The 11,162-nt window shown below is 44.5% G+C and overlaps 1 protein-coding gene across 2 annotated transcripts in view; it reads right to left on the reverse strand.

Moving 5' to 3' along the window:
- The window catches only part of PIK3C2A (phosphatidylinositol-4-phosphate 3-kinase catalytic subunit type 2 alpha), a 107,196-nt gene extending 96,252 nt beyond the window's left edge, over positions 1-10,944 (reverse strand). For both annotated transcript variants that reach the window (XM_075928066.1, XM_075928065.1), the window contains exon 1: positions 10,788-10,944. The gene's annotated coding sequence lies outside the window, so the exon portion shown is untranslated. The remainder of the gene's footprint in view (positions 1-10,787) is intronic.
- Between the last annotated feature and the right edge of the window lie 218 nt (positions 10,945-11,162).

An 11,162-nucleotide genomic window follows, 5' to 3' on the forward strand; every position in this document is an offset into this window, starting at 1 on the left:
CCTATTCTCCATTAGGAGCCCAAAGGACAAAAAGACAGATATAGCCCAAAAACAGCATATGAAAGCACGTCACACTGAACGACATCCAAAAATTATATTGGTCTTTTTACTCCAGCTGACAGAGCTGAATTAATCTGTCTTTAGCAATCAAAGTGAATACATTTATTGACAGCAAGAGTGATGCTATTTGATTGGATTTAGTAGGCTATACATCTGCCAACTATTATGCAACCTTCATTTTCATGGCTCCAAACTGAGTATTCCTGCCAAGCAATACAAAACGCTTGCATCAGACATTAAGACACTTGTCTATTCAATATGATCTCCTAGTAAATCATTTTATTAAAATTATTAGAAAGTCATTTTAAAAGCTATATCAGTATTAAAGTTGTGAGGAAACTGTGAGGTAAGGTAACATTTCATCTGTTACACAAAAAGCAACAAGGCAGGAGCAACATATTCCCTAAGTTACAATTTTCTGGTTTTGATAGGCCTATAGAATATAATATGTTGTAACACAGCATACAACATTTAATAGCAATGTCACTAGTGCAAATATTAGGAGTGAATTTATAATTAAGGTTTAACATTTTGAAAAAATGCCACTTCTAAAATTGAAACAACTCCTCAAATCACAATTAATTTCTTATCTGGAACCACAAGGATGTTTTTCTACAGAGAAATCCTATTACTTCAAGCAGAGGAAATCAGACAATCTGCTCATGCTACACTTAGCATTCTTGATCTACTTAAGCACAGCTGGACAGCAATTTCCTGTCCCAAAATGAGGTATAGATCACAATTTCATTTAACCTGTTATTTATAGACATCCACTTCAGTGACGGTGCACAACAATATATTCAAGCACAGTGTACATTGTCATCTGACATTCTGTAAGATAAACTTTACAGCTATCAGCAATCTGAACACCTATTAGGTTCTAAATATTCCAGCACTAAACAGTGATGACAACACATAGGCCCATTTTCCAACTTTAAAGTAATGCCTTGATACACAAAATGCAAATTTCTTGCAGATAAATGTCAAATATGTTTTTGGAGGTTTGGGGATTAAAGTCTCTATGGTTGTTTTGTTCTTAATTATCATAATGCCTAATAGGGATGTTAACGATCATGTTCCAAAACCTCCTCTAATGACACCTCAATCAAGGATAATTCTTTAGATTTGACATCTAAAAGAATGGCTCAGGCTTGGGAATCTCCCTAACATCTTCAGCTATGAAGAGCAAAGCATTCACTTAGTTTCTCTACAATGACACACACACGACCTGCACAGTGCTGTCTCCACTTAGCTGCAGACCTTCTTAGCACACCCATAAAAACAAGTGTCTGGGACTCAGATTCACAGAACTGCACCCTCTGGGGTGGGATAAATGGTGGCAGTGTAAATGACAGATAGATACGTTTCATTTATTTGTGTACTTTAATTGATTTTATTAATTTTATTCTGTTAAACCCTATTTTTTTAAGTGGTTAAATAAAGGTATGTTCATTCTAATTTATTCAATCATATGTATGTTATTTATAATTGTTGTCTTGAAGTTAGGTCCAGATTATTACTGGAATAAGTTTATTCTTGGAGACTCCCAAGGCACACCATTGAGTGTATACAGCGCTGTTAGAGAAAAGAAACTGCCCCCCCAATAAAAAAGTTTGACCAGGCCGCTCTTGCTATAGTGGGCTGCAGTACTCCTTGGGAGAAACCGGCCACACGCTTCCTGCATACCATTGCCTTTAGAAAAAGGGAAGGTGTGAAAAGGGGAAAAATAGCCTCAGACTCTCCCACCCATCACCTTGGCATGAGACCTGCGGGGCTTACCTGCAGAGTTTCAGCCCAACCCCTGGGACACAGACCCCCCCACTTGGTGACCATTGGGCCATATATGGTAATACGCAAGCACGGGAAAGCGATGTGCAGATTTGGGGATAAATACCCATCGCACAGTTCGTTCTAGGAGGTCTTTGCAACACACGTACCACCGTGCGTGTGCCTTCTCGTATATTTCAAAGAGCTGCCGGCCTGATCAACCGACCAGCCACCTCCCCCGACTCTCGGGCATAACCAAGGCCTTCGCTCCTGAACCGATATCTGTGAAATGTTCCGTGTGCTGTGTAAGTTGGTATGTATGATTTGATTTTTTCTGGTTGTATAAGCTTAGTGTTGTAGTTGTTTTGGGTAGTACATAGAGTTTGTAGTTATCACTGTTATTTAATTAGTATAGCTGAATATTTTTAGACTAGAGACTATTCCCCTTGCCATTCCCATCCTTATATCTCTGACACGTTTAACTAGAAATCATAGAATAAATATAATAAATACTGTACAGGCAGTCCCCGACTTACGTCGGATCCGCACTTACGAACGGGGCTCTCTCGCCCCGGAGGTCGGGGCGAGAAAGCCCCGTTCGTAAGCTGCTCCGGTGCCCCTGGTCTGCTGGAGACCGTCTCCAGCAGACCAGGGGCATCGGGTGGGTTCCCGCGCTTCTGAGGCTTTGCCAGAGCAAAGCCTCAGAGGCGCAGCACCCCGCTGCCGCTGCGGCTCTGCTCCCCGTGTCCCTGGTCTGCTGTGGGGGGGGGGGCGCAGCTAGTGTGCTCCCCCCCCCCCAGCAGACCAGGCTTTTGTTTCGGACTCTGGGGCAGAGCAGCTGGGGCACTGCCGATTGGTCCTGCAGCGCCCGCTCTGGGCACTACTGGACCAACCCGGCAGCACCCCAGCTGCTCTGCCCCAGGTCCTGATTCAGCCACTGCTGGTCAGTTTCAGCAGCTGCTGAATCAGGACGCCTGGGGCAGAGCAGATGGGGTGCTGCTGGGTTGGTCCAGTAGCACCGGAGGAGCGGCGCTACTGGAGCAACCCAGCAGCACCCCAGCTGCTCTGCCCCAGGCGTCCCCAAGTCAGCTTCTGCTGAAACTGACCAGCGCTGACTACAGGAAGCCCCAGGCAGAGTTGCTCTGACCCGGGCTTCCTGGAATCAGCTGCTGATCAGTTTCAGCAGCAGCTGACTTGGGGACGCCTGGGGTTCTTAAGTTGATTCTGTATGTAAGTCAGAACTGGCGGTCAGTTTCAGCAGTGTCTGAATCTGGACGCCAGTTCCGACTTACATACAGATTCAACTTAAGAACAAACCTACAGTCCCTATCTTGTACGTAACCCGGGGACTGCCTGTAAATTCATTATTAACACGGTCTATTAAAAATCTTAGAATAAATACTATAAATTCACCACTGTCATAAATAAATATTTTGTATTTGATAAAACTGTCCACCTGGTTCTGTCCTTCCCCCCTTGGGTATGCATCATTGGACCTGTGATTCTCGTGACAAGCGCCAGCCAGGTGGAGGCACCACCACTGTGTATTCCTTTAAGAGCAAGGGGCTGCAGCAAAGGGGTGGATAGGGAACCCTGCAACTATACAACATCACCACTAGGTACTCAGGATATCCTTTATTATTAAAGGAAAAAAATCAGGCACACAGGTGAGTGTGGCCTGCTCCCGAGTAATCCAGGAAAGAAAGAGGGGGTTACATCAGCTCTGCTTGACAAACACAAATTTTAACTTTTTCTTTGGTTCCACACACTACTGCTCCTCTTGTGTTTCACTCACTCCCAGGCAGTGGGTGCTTCTGTGCCACCCTTATGATTGTAACACAGCATGTCACCCCCTCTCACTTAAAGGCCTTCTGAAAACCCATGTTCTACTAAGTATTATAAACAAAGTTCTCACTAGTCACCATTTCCTCCATTACATCCTCCCTCTGATGTACTATTCTAGAATCCCACACACTCTGCAGTTTCACAGTTGGAAAACTGATTTGAGAATCCATTCTTTGGAACAGAATTGTACTCAAGCATCCAAGCTTTCTGCAGTTAAATCTCTATTCTATTCAGATTCTTCTATCCAAGCTCCTCTCTAGCCTTTTTTATGGCCACAAAGAAAATGTTCTCAACAGTAATCTGACGCAATAATACATGCCTGGCCTTACTCATAACATTTTGGTCATCTGCTAATATTTCTCCCCCCCCCCCCCCCCATTATTGTTGATTCAGAACCAATGGCAATAATGCTACAGACAAGGTGCTGGTGGCCATGTACTGAAGACCTGCTCCAAGTAGAACATGAATGACACTGTCCTGTCCACTCCAGTGGTCCCATTAATTCTACCACTAGTGGTGCTGGACTAGTGGTAACAGAATTGCATGAAATTTTAGCTAAAGAGAAATCCTTACATAGCAAAGGTCTTTAAAAATTCCATTTACAGTTTTTGAAGATTTTTTGACACCTTTAATCTGCACAAGTCTTGCTGCAGAGTACACTGGTCCTTGATTGTATCTACCTGTCCTTTTACATAGCAGTTCTGTTCTTCGACAGTACTGTGAGGCACCATGTATGTATATATTCCATCATAATATAAATACACTGAAAAGTCAGCAGGCTACACAACTTACAGACAATATTGTGAGCCAGTCCTGAATATATGTATAGCTTTGTGGTAGTGCACTGCCACCACGGTGGCCAAGGCAGATTCTGTTGTAATAGGCAAATTATTTCTACTTGCTCCAGAAGACAGCATCCCTCAGACAGAAATTTACACAGTGCTTCAACTGCAATTAGCAGATTCTACCCAGTGATTTGGTTCTGTATTTATCTAAGTGCCAAACAGTATTGTTGGTTACTAACTTCTGACAATTAAAACAAGTGCACTGTTGATGTACACAGATTGGTGTTAAATATTAAAAGATTAGCCTTATGAATGGTGCGGACTTTCAGTCCCTTTAGACAAAGATTTTTCTGCACTGGCACTATTTGTCACTGACAGATTTGTCAGCAGAAGCCTCAGAGCCTCGAGATTACCACTTCTACATCCGTATAGAGATCACTTTAAGGACAAGAGCAGGTAATTTATTATGTTTACCAGGCTTCGTACTTTGTCTGCCATTTCTCAACCAATCTTGAAACCTGTATGGTATGAACTCAAATTTACACCAGTTCAGTACTAACATCTGTATCTAAACAGAGGTCAGTATATCCTATTGCAAAATGCCCTAGGCCTCATAGTGCCTTCCCATTTGTAGTTTATGAAATCTGCACGGTATGATAAGCACTAGACTTTTTTTTTTATGCCAAACACTGGCAATACCGACAGTTGTATGAAACATGCAAACAAACTTTCTTCATCCCCATCTATTTAGGATTTGAGATGAATTACAATATTAACAATTGATTACTTAGAACAACACAATACTGCATACCAGATGCTTCCAAGTTTTATAGCACTCCCTCCCTCCTTCCCCCCCTTATTATTAGGATATTGTGGATAAGCTTTCCCCACAAAAATTTCATTATGTGCACTTTGAAAAGCCAACATTTGATTCCAAATCATTTTCAGAATGTGCAGATTTCATCATTACATTTAGCTAATATTTCCTCCATTTCCTTGCCAAACGTAGAGTCCAGACTTCTGTGCTTTCGTGCAATAACTGATACCATAACCACCCTTTCTGATGTATAAAAAGGTACAAAGAGTGTTGTGTTAACTGGCTGATGTCATTGAGTAGTGAAGGATAAATAAATGCCTTGCCAAGTAGCTAAAAATCCATTTCCTCATTCTTTAATATGTCTGGTATCACTTTAAAGACTAACAAACATGTAGATGATATTATGAGCTTTCATGGGTACAGCCCACCAAAATGACCAGAGTGTTTCCTGTCATCCGAAGAAGTGGGCTATGCCCAAGAAAGCTCATGATACCATCTATATCCGTGGTCCCCAACCCGGTGCCCGCGGGCGCCATGGCACCCGCTGGGCTCTTTACATTCACACGCGGAGCAATCTGGGCTGGCAGGTGCCAGCCCTGGGCGCATGGCCGGTCCCGGCCCCAGGTGCGCCATGTGTGCCAGTGCCGGCGCCAGCCTTGGCCCCGCCCCCTGGGGCGCCGCGCGTGTCCTGGCCCCGGCGCCGGCCCCGGCCTTTGCCCCGCGGCGCTTACGGGGGGAGCGCCGGCCCCGGGCCCCCTGGCGCCCGGCGGGCGAACGGCCCCGCCCCCTGGCGCCCGGCAACCTGAAAACTCAGCTACCCCTCCATTGTTTAATATAGGTACAGCAATTTGTTAAGTAGATCTACACATGCATACAGCATCTGATTTATATTCTTTAACAAGTTGTTTTAACTTTGCTGTACTTTCCCCAATAAAAGTTGAATACTAGTAAATTCTGCACCAATCATAGTTACTAAAAGATAGTCACTCAAAACTCAAATAAACTTCTCTTCCACTCCAGTAGGTTAAATTTTAAAACTAATGCATTTTACCGGGGGGGGGGGGGAGGGGGGGGTTGAAATACTAAAGAAAAGACAAACCTTACTACATCAAGATTTGTTAATTCTTTATAAGTGGTCCTTAAATATTTTCTAAAGGTTTATAGGTGCACACCCCTAAAAAACAGAGCTAATATTGCATTTCAAGGTACCTTTCTGACTGGTGTTCAGTGATATCATAGATTGCAGGACTTAGAGAATTTCAAATCTCAGTTTACTACATTCAGACAGCATTTAAAGGATCACACTGTCAGAATGGGGAACAGAAAAGGGACAGTAGAACAAAAAAAAAAAATCAATTGCACCAAGTTAGTTATTGATGGTAGATATCTATAGACCTGAAAATCTATAGTTGTGCTTCATATCTATTGATTGATAGATGCATCTATGAGCAGATCACGTATGTAGATCGTAGACACAGATACAAAGTTTGTAAGCACATGGGCTCAATAGATAGTTAAAATTAAAATACTATCTCCAACACGCGGTGTCAGAGTATGGGGGAGTCACCAGACCCTGCATCCCCATACGCAGCCAGATGTGACTCTCAGCCAGCAAGTAGAATAGGTTTATTTGCTGACAGGAACACAGTGTAATACAGACTTGTTACACTTATAGGAACCAGGAGTATTCAGTACAATCCATCTTGGGGATGGGAGCCCGGCCCGGCCCAGCCCCTGTGCCACCACGCCAGCTAGACTCCCTTCTCCCTAAACCACCCAGCAACTGGTCACAACCCTCTAGACAGCCCCACCCCCTCCTTTGTTCTGATTCCCAGACCCAAGCTCTTATCTGCTGTCACCCAGTCCTCAGGACGTGAGAGACATGAACATACTTCCACAATGAGTAATGCCCAGCCTTCCCCGTCTCATGCAAATAGTGTTGCAATGCCTAGGGAAACTGAGGCACGCACACACAGAGTTACTACGGAACAGCACAAGATAGTAGAATCACATACAACAAAACAGTGAAAATACAGAGATATAAGAATGAATACAGTCCCCACTATGTCACATGGGGTAAATCAATTTAAAGAAAAGAGTATGTTAAATGAAGTTTCAGACAGAGCTCAACAAATTGCTGTTTCTACTCGTCAATGGCGAGTAGATTTCAGCCGGTCGCCCCGTTCACTGGCAGTGCACGCATGAATAATGCAGGTCTTGCGCATGCACAGTGCGGGCCTGGCGAGTAGATTTCGCCGCCGTTTGTCAAGTCCTGGTTTCAGGTATTATGTCTGCTTCCAATGACTGCTGCCAATTTGAGGTTTTACAGCCACATTTTCCTACATAAGCTGTTTGCTTCTTGATTACTGTTAGAAGTCCCACACAAAAAGAGAAAATGACAGACTCTGCACCTACATTTTTGTTGATTTGTAGCAGATGAACCCTTATGCCTGGCTGAGCCCCATCAACAATGGTGCTCCCTAAGGACACAGAAATCATGGCAGACCAAGGTTTCTCAACCTTTTTTTTTTAAAAAAATAAAGTACCCCTTTTTCAAAAAAAAAATTAGATAAATACACACATATACACACACACGGCTCGCCGAACCGTGACGAGCCCTGCTCGTCAGCTGCGCTGTCTGGCGATCTACGCATACACAGATCACCCGAACCCAGCTCTTCCTGGTTGCAATCTACTTGCCATGGGTGAGTAGATTGCATTATTTGTCGAGCCGTGTGTGTGTGTGTGTGTGTGTGTATAAATAAATAAATAAATAAATAAATAAATAAAATAAAGCACCTCCAATACCTACAGTTTTCAGACGCAAGCTTTTTCCCCCTACCATTGTAACACACTTGTTAAACCACTTAATCATAGCCAGACGGGTGATAAAATTTTTGGATGTAAAAAGTACAAAAATAATAAAGCTCTGTAAAACCAAACAAAAACTCCACATTTCTTCACATTTCAGTTGTGTTGATGTACCCCTCAGACTTCTCTCAGGGGTTCTGGTACCACAGATTGAGAAACACTGCCATAGGCAATCCATTAGCAAGATCAATAATTAATGAAACCACAACTGATCTAAAACTCACTATATAAAGCATTTCAAGTTCACAATGTAAGCCAACTGGGGGGGGAAAGAGTTTATTGTCTAATCTCTTTACTGTGATTTTTTTCCTTGGTGTTATTTACAATTGACAGCAGATTTTCGGAATGACATACAATTTTGGTGCTGATGATGCTCCTTTAAAAACTACCACCAACAAAATTTAAATCAACACAAAATTGATCAGTTCACCACTTTAAAAGCAAAGCACTGATTTTGTTGTTTCTCTGGGTCTAACTTTTCAGAGCTTTTTTTAAACCACTGCATTTTCCTTGCACCATCATTTCTTTATTCTTGCTCCCCCCCCCCCCCCCCCCCCGCGGTTAGTTTCAGTTTCTCCTGCCTAGGACTGCTCCTCTACCCTTCTCCATTTTATTGGAGAGAAGCTTAAACTGGTTTATCAGGTCATTTTCTCCCCAAAGCCATCACAGAAACCTCTCTTTCACATCTAATCTGCATCAGATAGAGTGATGAAGTATTACATAGAAAAGCAAACTGCCTCTGACAGAATGAGGAACTGAACTTGTACTAAGCATTACTAGTGGATCACAAAGTACTCCCCTTTTTGTAAGTTAATTTCTTCCCTTTGGTTCACCCTTCCCTTCCATTTTCTTTAGGATTTCGCTCATGACTGCTACACATGGTACATTCTCAAGAGGAGTTGCAGAAGTCTCCTTGGCAAATGTTAGGATTTCCAGTTATTTTCCTATACTGGAGGAGAAAATCATTGCAAGATATGCAACTCCAGCTACATGAACTACGTAGCTGAAGTCGATGTACCTTGCATCAATTTTCTAGGGCAGTCCCACAGCAGAAGTCAATGGGAGAAATTCTTTCCTGACTTTCCTTACTCCTAGCAACTATAAGTAGTTCTGGAGTGGCCAGTGGCACACTCAGAATTTGATTAGCCTCCAACGCATAGATCCTCAGTTTAGTATAGACATGGCCTCATTTGTTCTATTTTCAAGAAGCTGTCTCCTCAACCCAAGTACATTAGTTATTTTTACACCTTAAATCTGTAGTCAGCAAAACAGCATCACTTTCATTTCACTTTATTATGAGAGCACATTAAACACATTGTTTATTAACATTACTAAGATGATTTTTCATTTCTTCCACCTTCCATATCTTATTTCCCCCTTATGGGTATTTTCTTGCTATTGTCTTATGCACTCATCTCTCCTCCCCAAGACCTGCAGAGTCTTCAAAATGTTAATACTACCAAAACCCCCTCCAAAACCCAGATGCATGTTTTATATTTTCTTATTATGGCTTCAATAAAGAAAAAGACTTTACAATACATAATAGTACCTTCATCTAAGTCAAAGTGGAAAGTGATTACATGTAAAAAAAAACACTTTACAAAGAAATAAATTAGTGATTTAAGAATCAGAGTTGAAATGCTTAACTTAGCTGGAAGAACAGGGTCAAATATCAACAAGTGATCAGTTAAGCGCCTCAACCATCCAAGATAATAAACCAAGTTAAGTGCAGTTTAACTTTTGTGGGTATTATAAATGACAACTGAGATCACATATACCCTACACTAGCATTAGAGGGGGATGGCACTTTACATAAAGATACATATGTGAATCAGCAGACAGGGTCAAAGTTTTTCTTGACTTCACAGTTGTCCACTAAGGCACTATATACCTGTTGACACCTATAAGTTGACTCTTCACCCAAAGTGGAATCACTGGCGGCATATATATGCACTCTTTGAAATGCAACCAGATCCTTTGGCGTGAAGGGCACTATAGAAATGCAAAATTTTACACCACCTTTCAAATACAGTTTTTGAATTAGAAGACTCGTTATTCCGCCGCTTGAAACAAAACCATTAAACAGGACTAAATTAGTAAACATTTTTACACGACAGTTGATGAACGGTCACCCCACGGCACGGCCAGGACACATTTGAACCCAAAGTAGAGGAAAAGCAAGTTAGAGCGACGGCTGCAGACCTGGGACTAACTGGGCTAGGAAGCCCCGCAGCGCCCCCGGCCCAGCCCTCGCCGGCGAAGCGGAAAGCCACTCGACGGTGTCCCAGGATCTGCTCGACCCAGCGCCCCCGGGGACCGAGGAGCCCCAAGGGCGTAGAAGGCCCGAGCCTCGGGAGAGCTGCCGACATGGCCAGTCCCTGTCGCCTCGCAGGGACACGGGCTGGAGCGGAATCAAGGCTGCTCCTCGGCGCCCGCCCGTCCCCCGTCCTTAGCGCCGGACAAGGCGCCCGAGCAGTGGCCAGGGAGGGCGGCGATGCCGCGGCCAGGCCGGAGGGCGCAGGGGGGGTGAGGACAGAGCCCCCCATGGGAAGGGCGACCCCGGGCGCCCTGGATACTGGGAGAAGCAGCGGCGGCGCGGAGAGACCCGCCCAGCGCGCCCCGGCTGCCGGCCCCGCTCTCACCTCACGGCGCCGCTGCTCCGCGGGAGCAGCCATTTCCCGTCACTGCGCCGCCGCCGCTGCGGAGAATGTCACTGTGGAGCTGAGCCCGCCGCCGTGCGCTCACTTCCGGCTGAGGAGGGGGCCGGGTGCTGAGGAGCCGGGCAGGGGGCGGGGCTACTCTGAGACGGGTGATGAGCGCGGGGGCGGAGCGTGGCCTGTTGCGGAAAGCTGAGCTCATAGTCCGCGCCTACGTTGTTATTGTTACGTCACTGTGCGTGGCTGTGATTGGGAGCTGGGGGGGTGAGTCACTTGATCTTTGGCCCATGGCTCCCAGCATTGCAGGGAAGTGAAAGGGCGGTCAGCCCCAACTTCCTCTTTTGGCCTAGACCCAGCCCA

The sequence above is a fragment of the Pelodiscus sinensis genome, chromosome 4 (assembly GCF_049634645.1).
Source record: "Pelodiscus sinensis isolate JC-2024 chromosome 4, ASM4963464v1, whole genome shotgun sequence".
NCBI lineage: Eukaryota > Metazoa > Chordata > Testudines > Trionychidae > Pelodiscus > Pelodiscus sinensis.